The sequence below is a fragment of the Urocampus carinirostris genome, chromosome 16 (assembly GCF_059441175.1).
Source record: "Urocampus carinirostris isolate Australia breed hairy pipefish chromosome 16, RoL_Ucar_1.0, whole genome shotgun sequence".
NCBI lineage: Eukaryota > Metazoa > Chordata > Actinopteri > Syngnathiformes > Syngnathidae > Urocampus > Urocampus carinirostris.
The window spans coordinates 33,758,533-33,773,638 of NC_142364.1; the positions used below are offsets into that span (position 1 = coordinate 33,758,533).

General features: G+C 37.3%; 1 protein-coding gene across 3 annotated transcripts in view; it reads left to right on the top strand.

Moving 5' to 3' along the window:
• Positions 1-15,106, top strand: part of mbd2 (methyl-CpG binding domain protein 2) — a 71,242-nt gene that overhangs the window by 36,980 nt on the left and 19,156 nt on the right. For 2 of the 3 annotated variants that reach the window (XM_088355605.1, XM_088355608.1), the window contains exon 7: positions 12,741-13,248. The exons of the other annotated variant lie outside the window; for it this stretch is intronic. The gene's annotated coding sequence lies outside the window, so the exon portion shown is untranslated. Of the gene's footprint in view, positions 1-12,740; positions 13,249-15,106 lie in introns of those variants that run through there. 3 annotated transcript variants of the gene reach the window in all.

Genomic DNA, 15,106 nt, shown 5'->3' on the forward strand with positions numbered 1-15,106 from the left:
TACAAATGGACCGAGCCATCTTTCGCTTTGTCTGGGGCTCAAAGTGGGAAAGGATAAAAAGAGATACAATGAAAAAGAAAAAGGAAAAAGGGGGGAAAGGAGTGCCTGACCTCCAGCTTTTCCTGGGAAGCAAATATGTCTCTCTCCACTTCCAAAACGCTGTGGGCCCACCCAACAACCCGAAAAGTCAAGCAATGACCCGTTTTTGGATGGGCTCATATTTGCGGAAGCTAAAGCTTGTACCAGACAATCGTTTGATTCCAGTTTCGTTTAACTTGCCACCAACACATCTCTTTATCCGGGATTTTTTGAATAAGTTTGATTTGGAAACACAAGAATGTCACACTTTACAAAACCACAGGGCCCTTATTGCTATTGTGCAAGAGCGAGCTACAGTAAGCCCTGTGCGGGGGCTTGCGTTTGGCGAATCCACAACGGTTTGGAGCAACGTCAATCATCCTGCCCTCCCAAACAGACTACGAGACTTGTCATGGATGGTGGCTCATGAAGTTCTCCCAGTCAGAGCTGTAATGCACCACCGAGGAATGTCAGTGACTTCGACGTGCCCTCGACCTGGCTGTGGCGCCCAGGAGTCGGTGAGGCACCTTTTTTGTGAGTGCAGCGCTGCCAAGGTCTTGTGGACAATGGCCGAACAACTAGGAAAGTTCCCAGACTTGCCAGCAGGAGAGGTCCCTGATGCACAGTACGTGCTTTACGGGGTGAGTCGGTCGAGGAGGCATCGGAACGACTTTGCCAGGGACTGGCTCACTCTCGCCGCCATCAAGGACGCCATCTGGACCTCCAGAAACCTGCTGGTATGGAGGTGCAGGCAGATCCCCCCCGTGGCTGTGCTCCAAATGGCTGCAGATACCATACAATCTGCGAGCGGCGGGCCTAGGACGCAGCCATAAAGAAGACTCGTCTGTACCCACCCGGAGGGGGGAGCCGGAGCTACACTGTGGGAGTCCCGGCAGCAACGGCCTGGGTTGTGGAACCCAGAAGGGAGAGGACCCACGCAGAATGGAAAGGACCCACACAGAGGACTGGAAGAATGCTGCTTGGGAGGGTGGGATGGCAGAGCTATGCCCTTGCACAATAGTATTGCCTTTTACACGCTGGTTAACTACTGTTAAAAGAAAATAACTCTGAAATTGTTTAATTGATGTTGAAAATGTCAGGAAAAAATGTTAAAACGTCATATCGTCACGTCATATTGTCAAATATAAAAAAAATGTGAATATGCTTGATGGCTGTGTTTTGCTGCTGTTGGTGTCAGTGGATTTGTTCAGACCGAGGACAATCGACTTTGGCCTGGACGGATCTATTGACACTAACAAAGATGTTATATAATGAAATTGTGAATATGTTTGATTTTCGAGAAGGTTTGTTCAAACCTCACTTTGTGTTTGCTGTTAAAAACGTAATATTGGAATATAATATTGTGAATGTGCTTAATTGCTGTTGAGATTGTCATGATTGTTTTCTGTTTTTAGTGTCAATAAATTTGTTCAAACCAAAAAAACAAATTATTGCCCTTTACACATCGGTTAACTGCTGTTAAAAGTGTCGATAAAAATGGTTCAAACTTCATATTGTTAGAATATGATATCATGAAATTGTGAATGTATTTAATTGCTGTTAAATGTGTCGATAAAAACTCATGTTGGGATATGATACGGTGAAATTGTGAATGTGTTTAATTGCTGTTAAAAATGTTGACGAAAATTGTTCAAACGTCGTATTGTTAGATATAACGAAATTGTGAATATGCTTAATTGCTGTTAAAATTGTCGAGAAAAATTGTTCAAACCTCACATTGTTTATTTGCTGTTAATAGTGTCAATAAAATTGTTCACACCAAAAAAAAAGTTACAATTGTGGAACTTACAGCCTGGTCTGGGTTAAACTTGTGATTGTGTCACAAGTTTCGATACGTGCGCACGCGGCCTGTACAGAGGTGCGGCTTGTGTAAGTACAAAAGTGGCTAATCACTTAAAAAGTGGTGGGTGCGGCTTATAATTAGGTGCGCTCTATAGTCCGGATTTTACGGTAGAAGGAAACAGACAGTGTTTGTAAAGGCAATAGCTGTGTAAGTTGTTAAATGGACGGTGTGTGGCCGCGTGCACGTGTCTCTGATGTTTACCCTAGAAGACGGCAGATAAGGAGGACTTTTTAAAGCGCATTTGTTTTCTTTTGAGGGGAGAATAGTCGATTAATGCAGATTTATGCAGATTGGCCGGTAGGAATTTGATTGGGCAAAAGAGCCGCTGAGAGTCGAGGAGTGATTACTAATGGGTTTTTATAGCCGGACCAGAGTGGGCAGTGGCCAGTTAATGTTTGTCTCGTGGGTTGTGTAGCAAGAGTTTTAAATATTAGCTTTAATCACACTCCGAGTGTATCCTGTTGCTAAAAGTCTTGTTGCTTCCTTGTTCTTTCCCGCTATTTATGTTGGTTTTAGGGTTAACTTGGTTCCTACCTACTGCTGTTTTAAATGAGGATATGCGGTTGGATAATGGAGCCAGTAGGTTGCAATGGCAACCTAACACTAAATTGAGATAACATAATTAAAAACAACATGAAAATGTTTAGTGTAATAATTTTAGTCAAAGCAGAAATTCTCAATAGCCTCAATTAAGATATCAGTAGGAAACTTTACCAAATGTTGTTCCCTTTTTTGAAAATAAATATTGGCAAAAGTAAAACCTAACTTAAAGATGAGGTTTGCGGTCTTCGTCATATATTAAAAGTTTTAAATATTTAATATTTTCTCTATTACAGTACGTATGTGTTATGCCATTAACAATCGGCTGGCTTGCTGAAAGACCGTAAGACTCTTATTCAAAGAAATCGTGTTTTGACAATGCACTATTCACTGAAATATGTCATGCCACATGTCATTGGAAAGCTTAAACTTTTGGGATTCAAAATATGAGGACCATTTCATATACTCATCACAGAATCAAGATCAGTCTTAAAACAAGATACCAAGATATAACTCAACATTTACGTCCCCTGTTTGTCAGCTGATACTAGGATTCCCCGCAAATGTGGACTCTATTGATAAAAAAGAAATCGCCTACTTTAGCTCCAGCTATTTTTAACCAGTAGTAACCAATTCAAATGATGATTGCCACATTAGTTTGCCAATTAAATTTTAGAAAGAACTATATGCAGATATACACTGTGTATTTAAAGCAGACCCCTTAATAAACGTGTGTAATGCCACTCATGATTCATTTTTATTCCCCAACATTACGCGCAAGTGTACAAAATCGTTAGTTGACTTATTAAAAGGAAATTCAATTATCTTCAACTATTTCAAAATATCTAAAGAATGGCCAAAGTAAAATACACAGTTGCAAAAGTTTTAGTGTTGTAAACTGGTCGTCTCCAAATGACCACTTTTGGGATCGCCCAAATCAACCCTTAGAAAAATGTGTGAAATACAATGTTTAGTTTTTCGGAATGTGATTAAATTTGACAAGGTGTCAGGTAAGGCTTCAAGCTTTTGTCTCACACTCATCTGCATGCATTTGATTACAAACAACAAATTTAGGCGAGAATAAAAACTTTCCATTTCTGTGTGTCCCAACTTAGATTTCTCAATGTTAGTAGCATTTGCAGTGAGAATTTCAGTCTGGGAAAAAGGGTGTTACCTTTCAAGAGACAAAAATCATTCATATTCTCCAAACAGTTCAAGAACAGCATTGAATTTACTTTGGGTACTGTTTGGATTGGGATTTTAGGCCAATTTTACAGGAAGGTTGGTTAAGGGGTAAATTTTTTTAGAACATTAAAAGTTATCTATAGCAATAACAAAGTGTTACTAGTATGTAAATTTAATGGCTTGATTAAAAGTTCTCTCTAATTGAAAAGTTTATAGTTAAGTAGAGGTTGGCAACCACCGAGCCGCTGACCAGTACCGGGACGCACAGAGAAAGAGAGAGAGAGAGAGAGAGAGAGAGAGAGAGAGAGAGAGAGAGAGAGAGAGAGAGAGAGAGAGAGAAAAATAAAGCCTTATACTTTGCTTATGCCGTACTTAAATGTTCAAAGTTTGGGTGCGGTTATGCTGAGTGTTTAGGGTAGTTTATAACCTGTAATTGAGCAATGATTGATAAGTCGACAAACATTGGTGCTGGCGTTTTCTCAGCATTGGATGCAACGGGATGCGTGTGATGGAGCGTTGTCCTGCATGAAAATCATGTTTTTCTTGAAGGATGCGGACTTCTTCCTGTACCACTGCTTGAAGAAGGTGTCTTCCAGAAACTGGCAGTAGGACTGGGAGTTGAGCTTGAGTCCATCCTCAACCCGAAAAGGCCCCACAAGCTCATCTTTGATGATACCAGCCCATACCAGTACCCCACCTCCACCTTGCTGGCGTCTGAGGCGGACTGGAGCTCTCTGCCCTTTACTGATGCAGCCACGGGCCCATCCATCTGGCCCATCAAGACTCACTCTCATTTCATCAGTCCATAAAACCTTAGAAAAATCCGTCTTGAGATTTTTCTTGGCCCAGTCTTGACGTTTCAGCTTGTGTGTCTTGTTCAGTGGTGGTCGTTTTTCAGCCTTTCTTACCTTGGCCATGTCTCTGAGTATTGCACACCTTGTGCTTTTGGGCACTCCAGTGATGTTGCAGCTCTGAAATATGGCAAAACTGGTGGCAAGTGGCATCTTGGCAGTTGTACGCTTGACTTTTCTCAGTTCACGGGCAGTTATTTTGCGCCTTGGTTTTTCTACACGCTTCTTGCGACCCTGTTGACTAATTTGAATGTAACGCTTGATTGTTCGATGATCACGCTTCAGAAGCTTGGCAATTTTAAGAGTGCTGCATCCCTCTGCAAGATATCTCACTATTTTTGACTTTTCAGAGCCTGTCAAGTCCCTCTTCTGACCCATTTTGCCAAAGGAAAGGAAGTTGCCTAATAATTATGCACACCTGATATAGGGTGTTGATGTCATTAGACCACACCCCTTCTCATTACAAAGATGCACATCACCTGATATGCTTAATTGGTAGTAGGCTTTCGAGCCTATACAGCTTGGAGTAAGACAACATGCATAAAGAGGATGATGTGGTCAAAATACTCATTTGCCTAATAATTCTGCACTCCCTATATATATATAAATAGATTTTATGCAAAAAAACATACTATTTATTCACATTTAGCATGTTTTAGAATTTGGTAGTACTATTAAAGTTTTCGATGCTCACTGGTTGTGTGTTAGGAGGCTTTGGCTGGAGTGTCCATGTGGAGAGCTTCTTCTGCAATTTTCCCTAAATCACAATACAGTCTACGTTCTCTGCAACAGTGCTATTTAATTAACTCAAGTAGCTCACAATTTATGGGCTCGACACTAGGGAGGCGATGACTTGCCTCTCCTATTTCCTAACGTACGATGAATATCGCCCAGCACACTCCCTTATCGTCGAACTTGTGTATGCGATGTAAGACGAAATGTTAAACATTTTTCAATTATGTGATAGTTAAAATAGCATTACTATTAAACTTGTGTAAAATCACCATTAGATTTCTTTCTTTTCGGCAAATAGCCCAAGATTGCCTTTTTCTTTTGTACAGTATTTGTTGCAAATTTAGCTTGAAAAATGAATTCTGAATGTGCTGACCGGTCTGTCTATCTATCCGTCCGTCTGTCTGTTTGTCCGTCCACGCGTCATTTCTATCAATTTCATTGTCACAAATCATGAATGCCAATTGACAACTTTTTTGTAAACCAAAGGAAAAATGTATGTTCTGTATCGGAATGGATGACCACTCATTTTGGAGTCGATATCGGTCTGAAAAAAATAGGTATCATACCGTCCTAAAATGTATGCTATATGTTGTAATTATTAGTTAAGACAAAAAATTAAACTGACAATCACTTAATATTAATTAGTGTGGTTTTTAGTAATGTTACAGAAAAAAACATTAGGGAATGGTAGGTTGACAATTGTCTTTTTTTTATTTGCAAAACTAATGAGATTTTATGTACTATATCACGATTACCATTCACGATTCAGACATTAGTATTGGTCTGAAAAATATATATTTTGTACTTTTGAGTTTACCCATTTATTACCATGAAGGCACCTGCGCCACTGTTTTACAAGAGCTATTTAGAATTACCGTGATGCCGCAACCGTTGGGCTAAAGACAAAATTAAAATGGTTCCTGGAAGAAGAGAAAATGGGCTTTGTGGTGAGACATACTGTATAATCAAACTCAATCAAATTAGTTTTCCAAAACACCCACACATTGGCTATCCATGGGTGGCAACAGACCAAGCACGGGCTAGAAATGACACAACATTTTTTTTATAAGTAATGCATTTTGTAAAGGTTTTTTTTGTCATCTGTAACCAATATAAAAAGCATTTGAATCCTTTGAACGTTACTTTGTTAGTTTTGATTGTCAAATTGGCAAACTATTGGGGTACTGATGGATTATTTATGATGTAGGTCTCTGTCAATAGTAATTGCTTCACTATCTACCACACAGACCCAAAAACGCCTGGCAGGAGTGAAAAATAGTTGACAGGATATGGAAAAGTCAAAACTTTTTTTGTGTGCATTTTATATTTCCAGTTTATTTTGTCTTACAATCTGTTCATATTCAGTTCCAGTCCCTACATCTTATAATCTGTTTTTAATTTTAAAAACATTTTAACTGTTAAAACATTGTCTCAACACATATTTACAGTCAATGTGGCCAGATACCGAAAATTTGAGTTGGTCTGGAAAAAAAAGGCCAAAAGTAGAGTTCTGACCCTTTCGTGGCCAAAATAGCAAAAGATATTCCAGGCAGCCTGCATAATACTTATTTAGATAAAGGGTTAAGCCAGAGAAACAACCTACACAAACAACAAAAAAAAGCTAATTTAGCATTTCTTTTGACTTGGGGAAAAAAAGACTGAGGACGTTTCCACTAAGAGCTTGGATTTTCTTTTGATTGCTCAGGCAAGCTTTTTATCTGATGGAGACTAAGATGCTTGCTACCGACTTGGAACAGACTGAGGCGCCTTTAATAGCAAAACTGTCAAATATTCACGCTCTGTGCGCCTATCGGAGAGGGAGATTATTTTCTGTGTATCTTGTCATTTCCAAAAGGAGCTGATTCAGACTCCTGCAGCATTTCCTCAGCTCTCCGTAATTAGTGGTTGTTGAGAAGAATTATCTCCTTCAAAAGCCTTTTATAAGGCTGATAAAGGCCGAGTGCATGTCTGCTGTCACTCATCTGAATTGTCTCGATGAAGCAGCAGATTATCTGGGTTTTGTAATTATTAGCGAGTAATTAAGACTGAGCTTGGAATTGCTGGTGTTGAATTTGAAATGATTGAAACACTGGGCCCAGGAATTATTACGCAGTAGGGACAATGGCATATTATAAAGGAAAACAATTAACTTTAAAAGAAAACCGCGACAACTGTTTAGCGGGACACTAAACACAAAAGGGTGAAAAAGAAAATAAATGAGAGACTCATGAGGTCAGATTGAATGTTATTTGTGCTATGCATGGTGATTTCAACTACTATAGGAAGAATTAAAAGTTTTCGCCATGATGTTTTTAAACTGGAATGTTTTTTTTTTTGTAACTTAAACGTTCTGGCTCTAGGGCAGGGGAGGTAAACTACGGCCCACAAGACACATGCTGCCTGTGATAATATATATATATATATATATATATACCGGTATATATATATATATATATATATATATATATATATATATATATATATATATATATATATATATATATATATATATATATATATATATATATATATATATATATATATATATATATATATATATATATATATATATATATATATATATATATATATATATATATATATATAAAATCAAACAAAGTACTACTAATAAAAATGTTATTTGTGTGCGTCCCCATTGTCCCTTTGTGTGTCTACCTACCAATATATTCTTTTGGTTTTATTCTGAAAAGTAAAAAAATAGAGATACTACTACAGTAATACTATTATACAAAAACACTACGACAGAAAAATCACAAACATACCACAAGATACCTCAAAACTAAGTGTCAAATTTACTGCTTAAAAACAGAGCTTAGATCTATGCTTTCATTCACAAAATTAATCAAAATACTATAAAAATACTACTCAAATACTACTAAAGTAATAGTGTAATACAAAAATACTATAATATGAAAATCTAACCACAGGAATATTACAACAGACAGTTCTATTACATAAATACTACAAAAAATACTACCACATGAATAATACAGAAATCCTACTATGGAAATATTTAAAAAATATTATGATAGAAGTACTACAAAAATACTACTACAGAAAAATTACTACAGAAATACATCCAGGTATACTAGAAAAAAATCTACAATGGAAATACTGCAAAAATACCACAGAAATACTGCTACTGAAATATTACTACAGAAATACGACAAAGATACTCCAATAATAATATTACAACAGACATATGACTGAAGATATTTTATCACAGAAATATCACTACAGTACTACTATAAAAATATTTTAGAAATACCACAAAAACCCAACTGCAGAAATACTAAAAATATTACAGAAAAACTACAAATAATGCGACTGAAGGAAGACTACAAAAAAATACAACTACATTATTACTACAAAACTAAATATCAAATTTAGTGCTTAAAACAGGGACCTAATAATATATCATGCTGCTTTAACTGTGAGTGTTTCAAAACCGATTTGATAAAATAAATCTATTCTAAAAAGCAAATCTAAATAAATATAAAATGTAGAGGTCTACATTACTATTTATTCACAAATTAAAAACATGGATAGGTCTCCAGGATCGGCCTCGAGGCCCTGCTCTAGGCAAGCATTTCAACAGTTAAAATGTCATTGGCTATAAAAAAGCCTGACTGTACTAAAGAAAGAATTTTTTTTTACAATTCCTAAAATACCCCAGAGACACACATGTGTAATTAAAGTCGCTGTTAATGCACTCATAGAGAGAAGATGTCAGCAGGTTAATGGGGAAGCTAATGGGTTTGAAGGCTCTTCACAATAATTTCACTTTTTATCCCACGCCTCTTAGAAGCTAATGTTTATTGTTCTGCAGCGTGTCTCCTGACTGTATTAAGTGTTTTTATTAAATGTGTTTGAAACATCAGAATGAGTCATGTTGGCTTAAGTGGAATGTTAAAAAAAGAGAAAAGAGTTTTTTTCTGAGGTGTGAACATTTTTCTGTGCAAATTCCCTTTTAACGTTAATGCAGTGACTCTCACATAGTGGACCTGGCTGCGCTGGGTGGGCGTGAGGCTCTGTTGGGGAAATTTTTTCCTATCTTTCTCCTCATGTGCAGTCCCTTCTCAAGGTTTCTTAATTTTCCTCATATTGAGGTTTTTGAGTTTTTTCTTGCCCTCATAGGTTTTAGATCAGGGGATTGTGTCATAATAGTCTGTGGTTTGCAATAATCTGTGGTCTGTGCAGCCCTTTTAGACTCTTTGCGATTAAGGGTTATACAAATAAACATGACTTGACTTGACTTGACTCAATGGAGCTTCCTCTCTACTGGGGTGCTGCAGCTTTCTCGTTGGCGAGTGTTTTTCCTACATTTAGCCTCTTTGCAGTGCATTGAGCACAGAGTATAAGCATGGAGTATTAAGAGTAGTCGCAAAGTGTAGCAGACCCTAAAGTGACAGCGTGAGAAAAATATGTAACATGGATGCGGAGACAGGTGAAGAAAACAGACAGAGAAAAGTCTACTACCGAAAGCTAGGACGAGGAAGTTTGTCGAAGTGTACGTAGCACTTCACTGCGACCACAAAGGGTGGCGAGCAAAGACCAGTGTGTCTGCTATGTTAAACATGTTGGCAGCGGACAGCATTAGGTTTAGATAGATTAAGCTGGCAATTAAAGACATTACAACCCAATCACGCTTAAGAGACGCTTGAGTTTTTTTCAGCTAAGAGGTGTCGAAAGGCGTATGGAGCAAAACGAACGTATTACAACCAGGATGCACCAACAATGCAGGAATGCTTTTAGGTGGATATTTTGTATCTGTCAGCATTATCGAGTGTTTTAGAGTAAAAAATGTACACAACAGGCTGGCGACTGTTTCATTGTGTCTCCTGCCCACTGCCCAAAGGTGACCTAGATGGGCTCCGCGTCCATAGTGAGGGTAAGCGGCGCAGGAAATGGATGGACTTTACACGGTTGGATTCAATGGATGGTCCTGGACGTAACTAGTCCAGATTTGCATGATTACTATTTTGTTTGTTTCCTGTTTTATTGGTAAGCTATACCAGCTTTATAGTTTTCAAGTATCTTGTTTCAGACTGATTCTGATGTTTCTGTGATGAGTACATATTTCACACCATATTTCCTTTTCTAATTGATTTAGAGAAATTGGAAAAATGGCCTTGAAAGTGCTTAAAAAGTGCTTAAATTTGGCCATGAAAAAGGTGTACGAACCCTGAGCATTACATGAAAGCGGAATCAAGAAATCCAGGCTAACTGAATAAGCGCAGCTCGATTTAGTCTGGCCAGGGCATTTTGGCTTTATCGCTTGCACAATTGCCGAGCGGGGGTAAAGAGATGCGGCAATCTCAAGCCTGCTGTAGATATTTGAGGGAAATGAGCTTTCACTGTAGTCTCAAATAGTCCCCCAGGATCGATCACAGAATCACGGATTAGAAAATTGAAAAATGTTTCGTATAGTCTTTTACGGCCACTGAACAGCTCTTCATTGAGTTTCTTGAAGATATGAAAGAAAACGTTAACAGAAAAAAGGTTAAACAAGCACTTATTAGGGAGAGAAAGCCTGGCAATTGATTACCGGCTCGATAAAAGCGGAGGGTAGTTGTGATGTTTACATTAAGTATATTCAGTGGTTTAGCAGTAAGACCTTTGAGTGAGACTTGAGAGACCTGGATTCAATTCCCAGCTGATGCAGCAGATACAGTTACTTGCCTATTTATCCAAGCATTCTTTTTTTCTTGTTTTACTCTCTTAAGTCTTTAATAGCATATGTATCCCAGTTTTGTGTCACTTTTTAGAATCTTAACAGCCATGATAGACATATTCCTGATGGCTCTGATTGCAATTTGACAGGCATTCTTAATTGTCATAGCAATAAAACACATGGCCTGGGAGCAATAAAGGTACTACATGATTGGCTGTATAAGTTGACTTAACGATAAAATGACTGTCTCGAATATACAGTAGACAGAGTTCAATTAAATTACAATATAGCTTAAAGTACAATTTAAATGCAGGATAATTAAAATAATTGAGCATATCAACAAAGTCTTTTGAAATGATATAACAACCCAACAATTTCTCAAATGATTGTCAGTAGAAATGCCATATGTATCTCTGGGGATGTAATTTAGCCTGCATGTTAGCCTGGTCTGTAGCAGCTCAAGAGCAGAGGTCTCAAACTCATGTCCTCGGGGCCAATTGTGACCCGCAGGATTATAGTTGGAGGCCCCCACCTTGATATGAAAGTTAAAGGAACAGTGTGCATTTTATTACCTGATGTCGCTGTATTCTGTTGTGCAACCGAAAACAAGGGCTAAAAGCACAACCTCAAAAAGACAAAATATGAAGCCTCAAGGTGACTAAAACACACATTATTACTTTTGAAAACTAGAGAGAAAAAGACAAAAGCATTTTTAAAAAAAAAAAGGATGAAAAAGGGGACAAAACAGAAAAAAAATAAAAATAGGAAAAAAGAAATAGGACAAGAAGTAAAACTCAAGATAGAAAAGAAATGTAAAATGAAAGAAATAAAATAGAAAAGAAGAAAAAGAGAAAGGAAAAAAGGACCAATAAGAAAAAAAAGGACAAAGAAAAGAGAGAAAAAGACAAAAAGTAAAAGTCAATAAAAAACGTAAAAAAAAGTCAGATTCGTAATCATGGATTTTTGGTTGCACTACACATTACAGTGACATCTACTGGACAAATATAAAACAATGTCTTATTTTATCACCTGATGTCGCTGTATTCTGTTGTGCAACCGAAAACAAGGGCTAAAAGCACAACCTCAAAACGACAAAATATGAAGCCTCAAGGTGACCAAAACACACATTATTACTTTTGAAAACTACAGAGAAAAAGACGAAAATATATATTTTTTAAAAGGACAGAAAAGGGGACAAAAACAGAAAAAAAATAAAAATAGGAAAAAAAAAATAGGACAAGAAGTAAAACTCAAGATAGAAAAGAAACGTAAAATGAAAGAAATAAAATAGAAAAGAAGAAAAAGAAAAGGAAAAAAAGACCAAAAAGAAAAAAAAGGACAAAGAAAAGAGAGAGAAAAAGACAAAAAGTAAAAGTCAATAAAAAACGTAAAAAAAGTCAAATTCGTAATCATGGATTTTTGGTTGCACTACACATTACAGTGACATCTATTGGACAAATATAAAACAATGTCCTTTTAAGCGCGGTTTCTGTGGAAAACCCCATTTAGCCCAACCTCACCCGGATCCTGGATTCAACCGCCCCCACCTCAATTGAATTTGATTCTCCTGCTCTAGAGTATACTGCAAATCACCAAAGTAAATGAGCCGCAGTAAAATCGACCTGCTTTTATGCAACCAATTTGAGGCTAAATTCAGCCAAGATGATTTTTATATACCGACTTAATCCCTTATCTTGGTTTCGTGCTTTAGGCCCCTGTATATATTATGAAGTATGTGTTGATCAAACTAAGCATCAATTACTGTTTTTCCATTCTGTCCTTGTCTTTACAGAGTTGACCACCCTCAGGTTGACCATCATCCACATCTGGACAAAAAGGACCAAAATTGTTGCAACCTTCCTCTTCAGTCTTTCCTCTGGGTTTCGTCACACTAGATGTAACATTACGGATAATTTTCATCTTTAAGAAAACAAAAAGCTTTGGCAGCACAGGTAGCATTAAAGGTTGTAGCAACAGAAGGTCCTCCGCTTTTAGGAAAAGAGCTACCCCCAGTGATAAAAATGTTCCATGAACCTTTGAAATAAGCTCTTACTGTGTGTTCGTTTGAAACGTTTTAAGTAATTTTTTGGAAGGCTTTTGCTAACTGCGTAACTTTTCCTGTGCACTCTGATGAATTGCGATGTCTTAATTTTGTCCAGAAAAAAATCAGGGTTTTTCATGAAATAATGAATTTCCAGCAATATGAAATAGAAGACTTATTTAATTCAAATTTTATACCTTGATAGAACAGTCTTGTACATTTTTTAGACTGGTGTAAAATAAATGATTATATTCTCAAATGATTTTTTCCATTTGTTTTGACACATTCAAACTGACAATGCACATTGATCATGGGTGGACTCATGCCTTTTTAATATTTAATTATTCAGATTATTTTTTATTCTTTAATAGAAAACAAACACTGTGTTACTAGATACAGTGGAACCTCGGTTTTTGAACGCCTCTCGGTTCGGACAAATCGGTGTTCGACCAAAAATTTCGAGAAATTCTTCCTTCGCTGTTGGGTCAAAAAGTCGGAGTTTGAACGCTAGGGTGCGATGCTGAGCGGCGTACGGGTGTTTTAGCCACTAATTATGCCTCCGAAGAAGGTCGGTGCAAGCAGGACAGGTGAAAAAAAAAACAAGTTGTTTGTCCAACTATTGCCTTAAAGAAAGACATAATAGCTAAATATGAAAGAGGTGTACGAATTTCCGATCTTGCTAGTGAATACAGCATGGCTAAATCTACTATCAGTACGATAGTAAAGAATAAGGAGGCTGTGAAATCTAGTGATGCGGCTAAGGAAGTTTGCGCTATAAGCAAGCAACGGCCGCAAGTTTTAGAAGAGGTTGAAAAACTTTTGATGATTTTTCTATCCCCACCGTCCACCACAAAGGTAAGAAATCCTATTCATAATCCTTTTTTTATTTTTACACGCTCATGTTAGCGTAATCTTTCGTACGGGAGATTACGCTAACGCGAACGTACGATTAGCCTGGGTTAGCTTCATGTTTACGTTCGTGATCAACGTTCAGGGTGTTGGAACGGATTAAAACAATTTTACATTACTTTTAATGGGAAAAACGATTTTCGGTGATCGACCAAATCGGTTTTCGAACAGGGTTCTTGAACGGATTATGGTCGAGAACCGAGGTTCCACTGTACTACGAACATTCTGTAGTTTACTACTGCAGTTTAAGGCATGTTACAAAAAATACATGCGGGAGAAAAGAACAGCACAGTTTCGTATTCGCAATGTAGACTGTACAACGGTTTTTCATGGTGTGTTAGTGCCATCTGCTGGATACTTGCAGTAACAGAAGGTTTCAAGTGTGCTTTCTTGACTTGACTTGACTTGACTTTCTCTAGTGGTGATACCAAAATAAAAACACTCTCGATTTAAAATGGCGCCCTCAAATGCAAGTACAGTGGTACCTCTTTTTACGAATTTAATTCCTTCTGGGAGTAGCTTCGTAACCTGTAAACTGTTAGTAGAGACGCATTTTGAATGTAAATGCGCTAATCCATTCTTACCCCCCCAAAAGTACAATACGATATTTTTAAATAAATGATAAAAGAGCATTAGATCATGAAACAAATTCATCAGGGTTCCCGCTGATCCTTGGAAAGTCTTAAAAGGCATTGATTTTATTATTCTAACATAAGACCCTAATTGTCATTAAAATATCTTTAATCCAATTTTCGTAAATCTTGAAAATGTGAACATATTAAAAAGATTTATTTGTTTGAACTAAAAAGATTGAGTAACATTTATCAATTTTCTTATTTCAATCTACTTTCGTGGCAAATTGGCGTGACCACAGTAACGGAACTGTCTAAAAAGTGATGTGGCTTCGGTAGTGCCTTTTAGAGCAGACCCACAAAACACATAGCAAGTTCAGACTGAAACGTTTACTTTGGACCATGGGAAAGTGTACATTTAATGAGAAGTGGCTGTCCAAGAAACAAAAGCTGTGCCAGGTATAGTGTGCAAGAAATATTTGTTTTGTGCGTTGCAATTGTTTTTGGGTCGACTTGCTTTTAAATTTGATTTCAAAAGACATTAAAAAAGTCACCAAAAGTATTGAATTTAACTCGACTAAAGCTGTAGGAAGCCCGATAATGTAAAAATCAAAGACCAAAGAAAATATTTAAGAT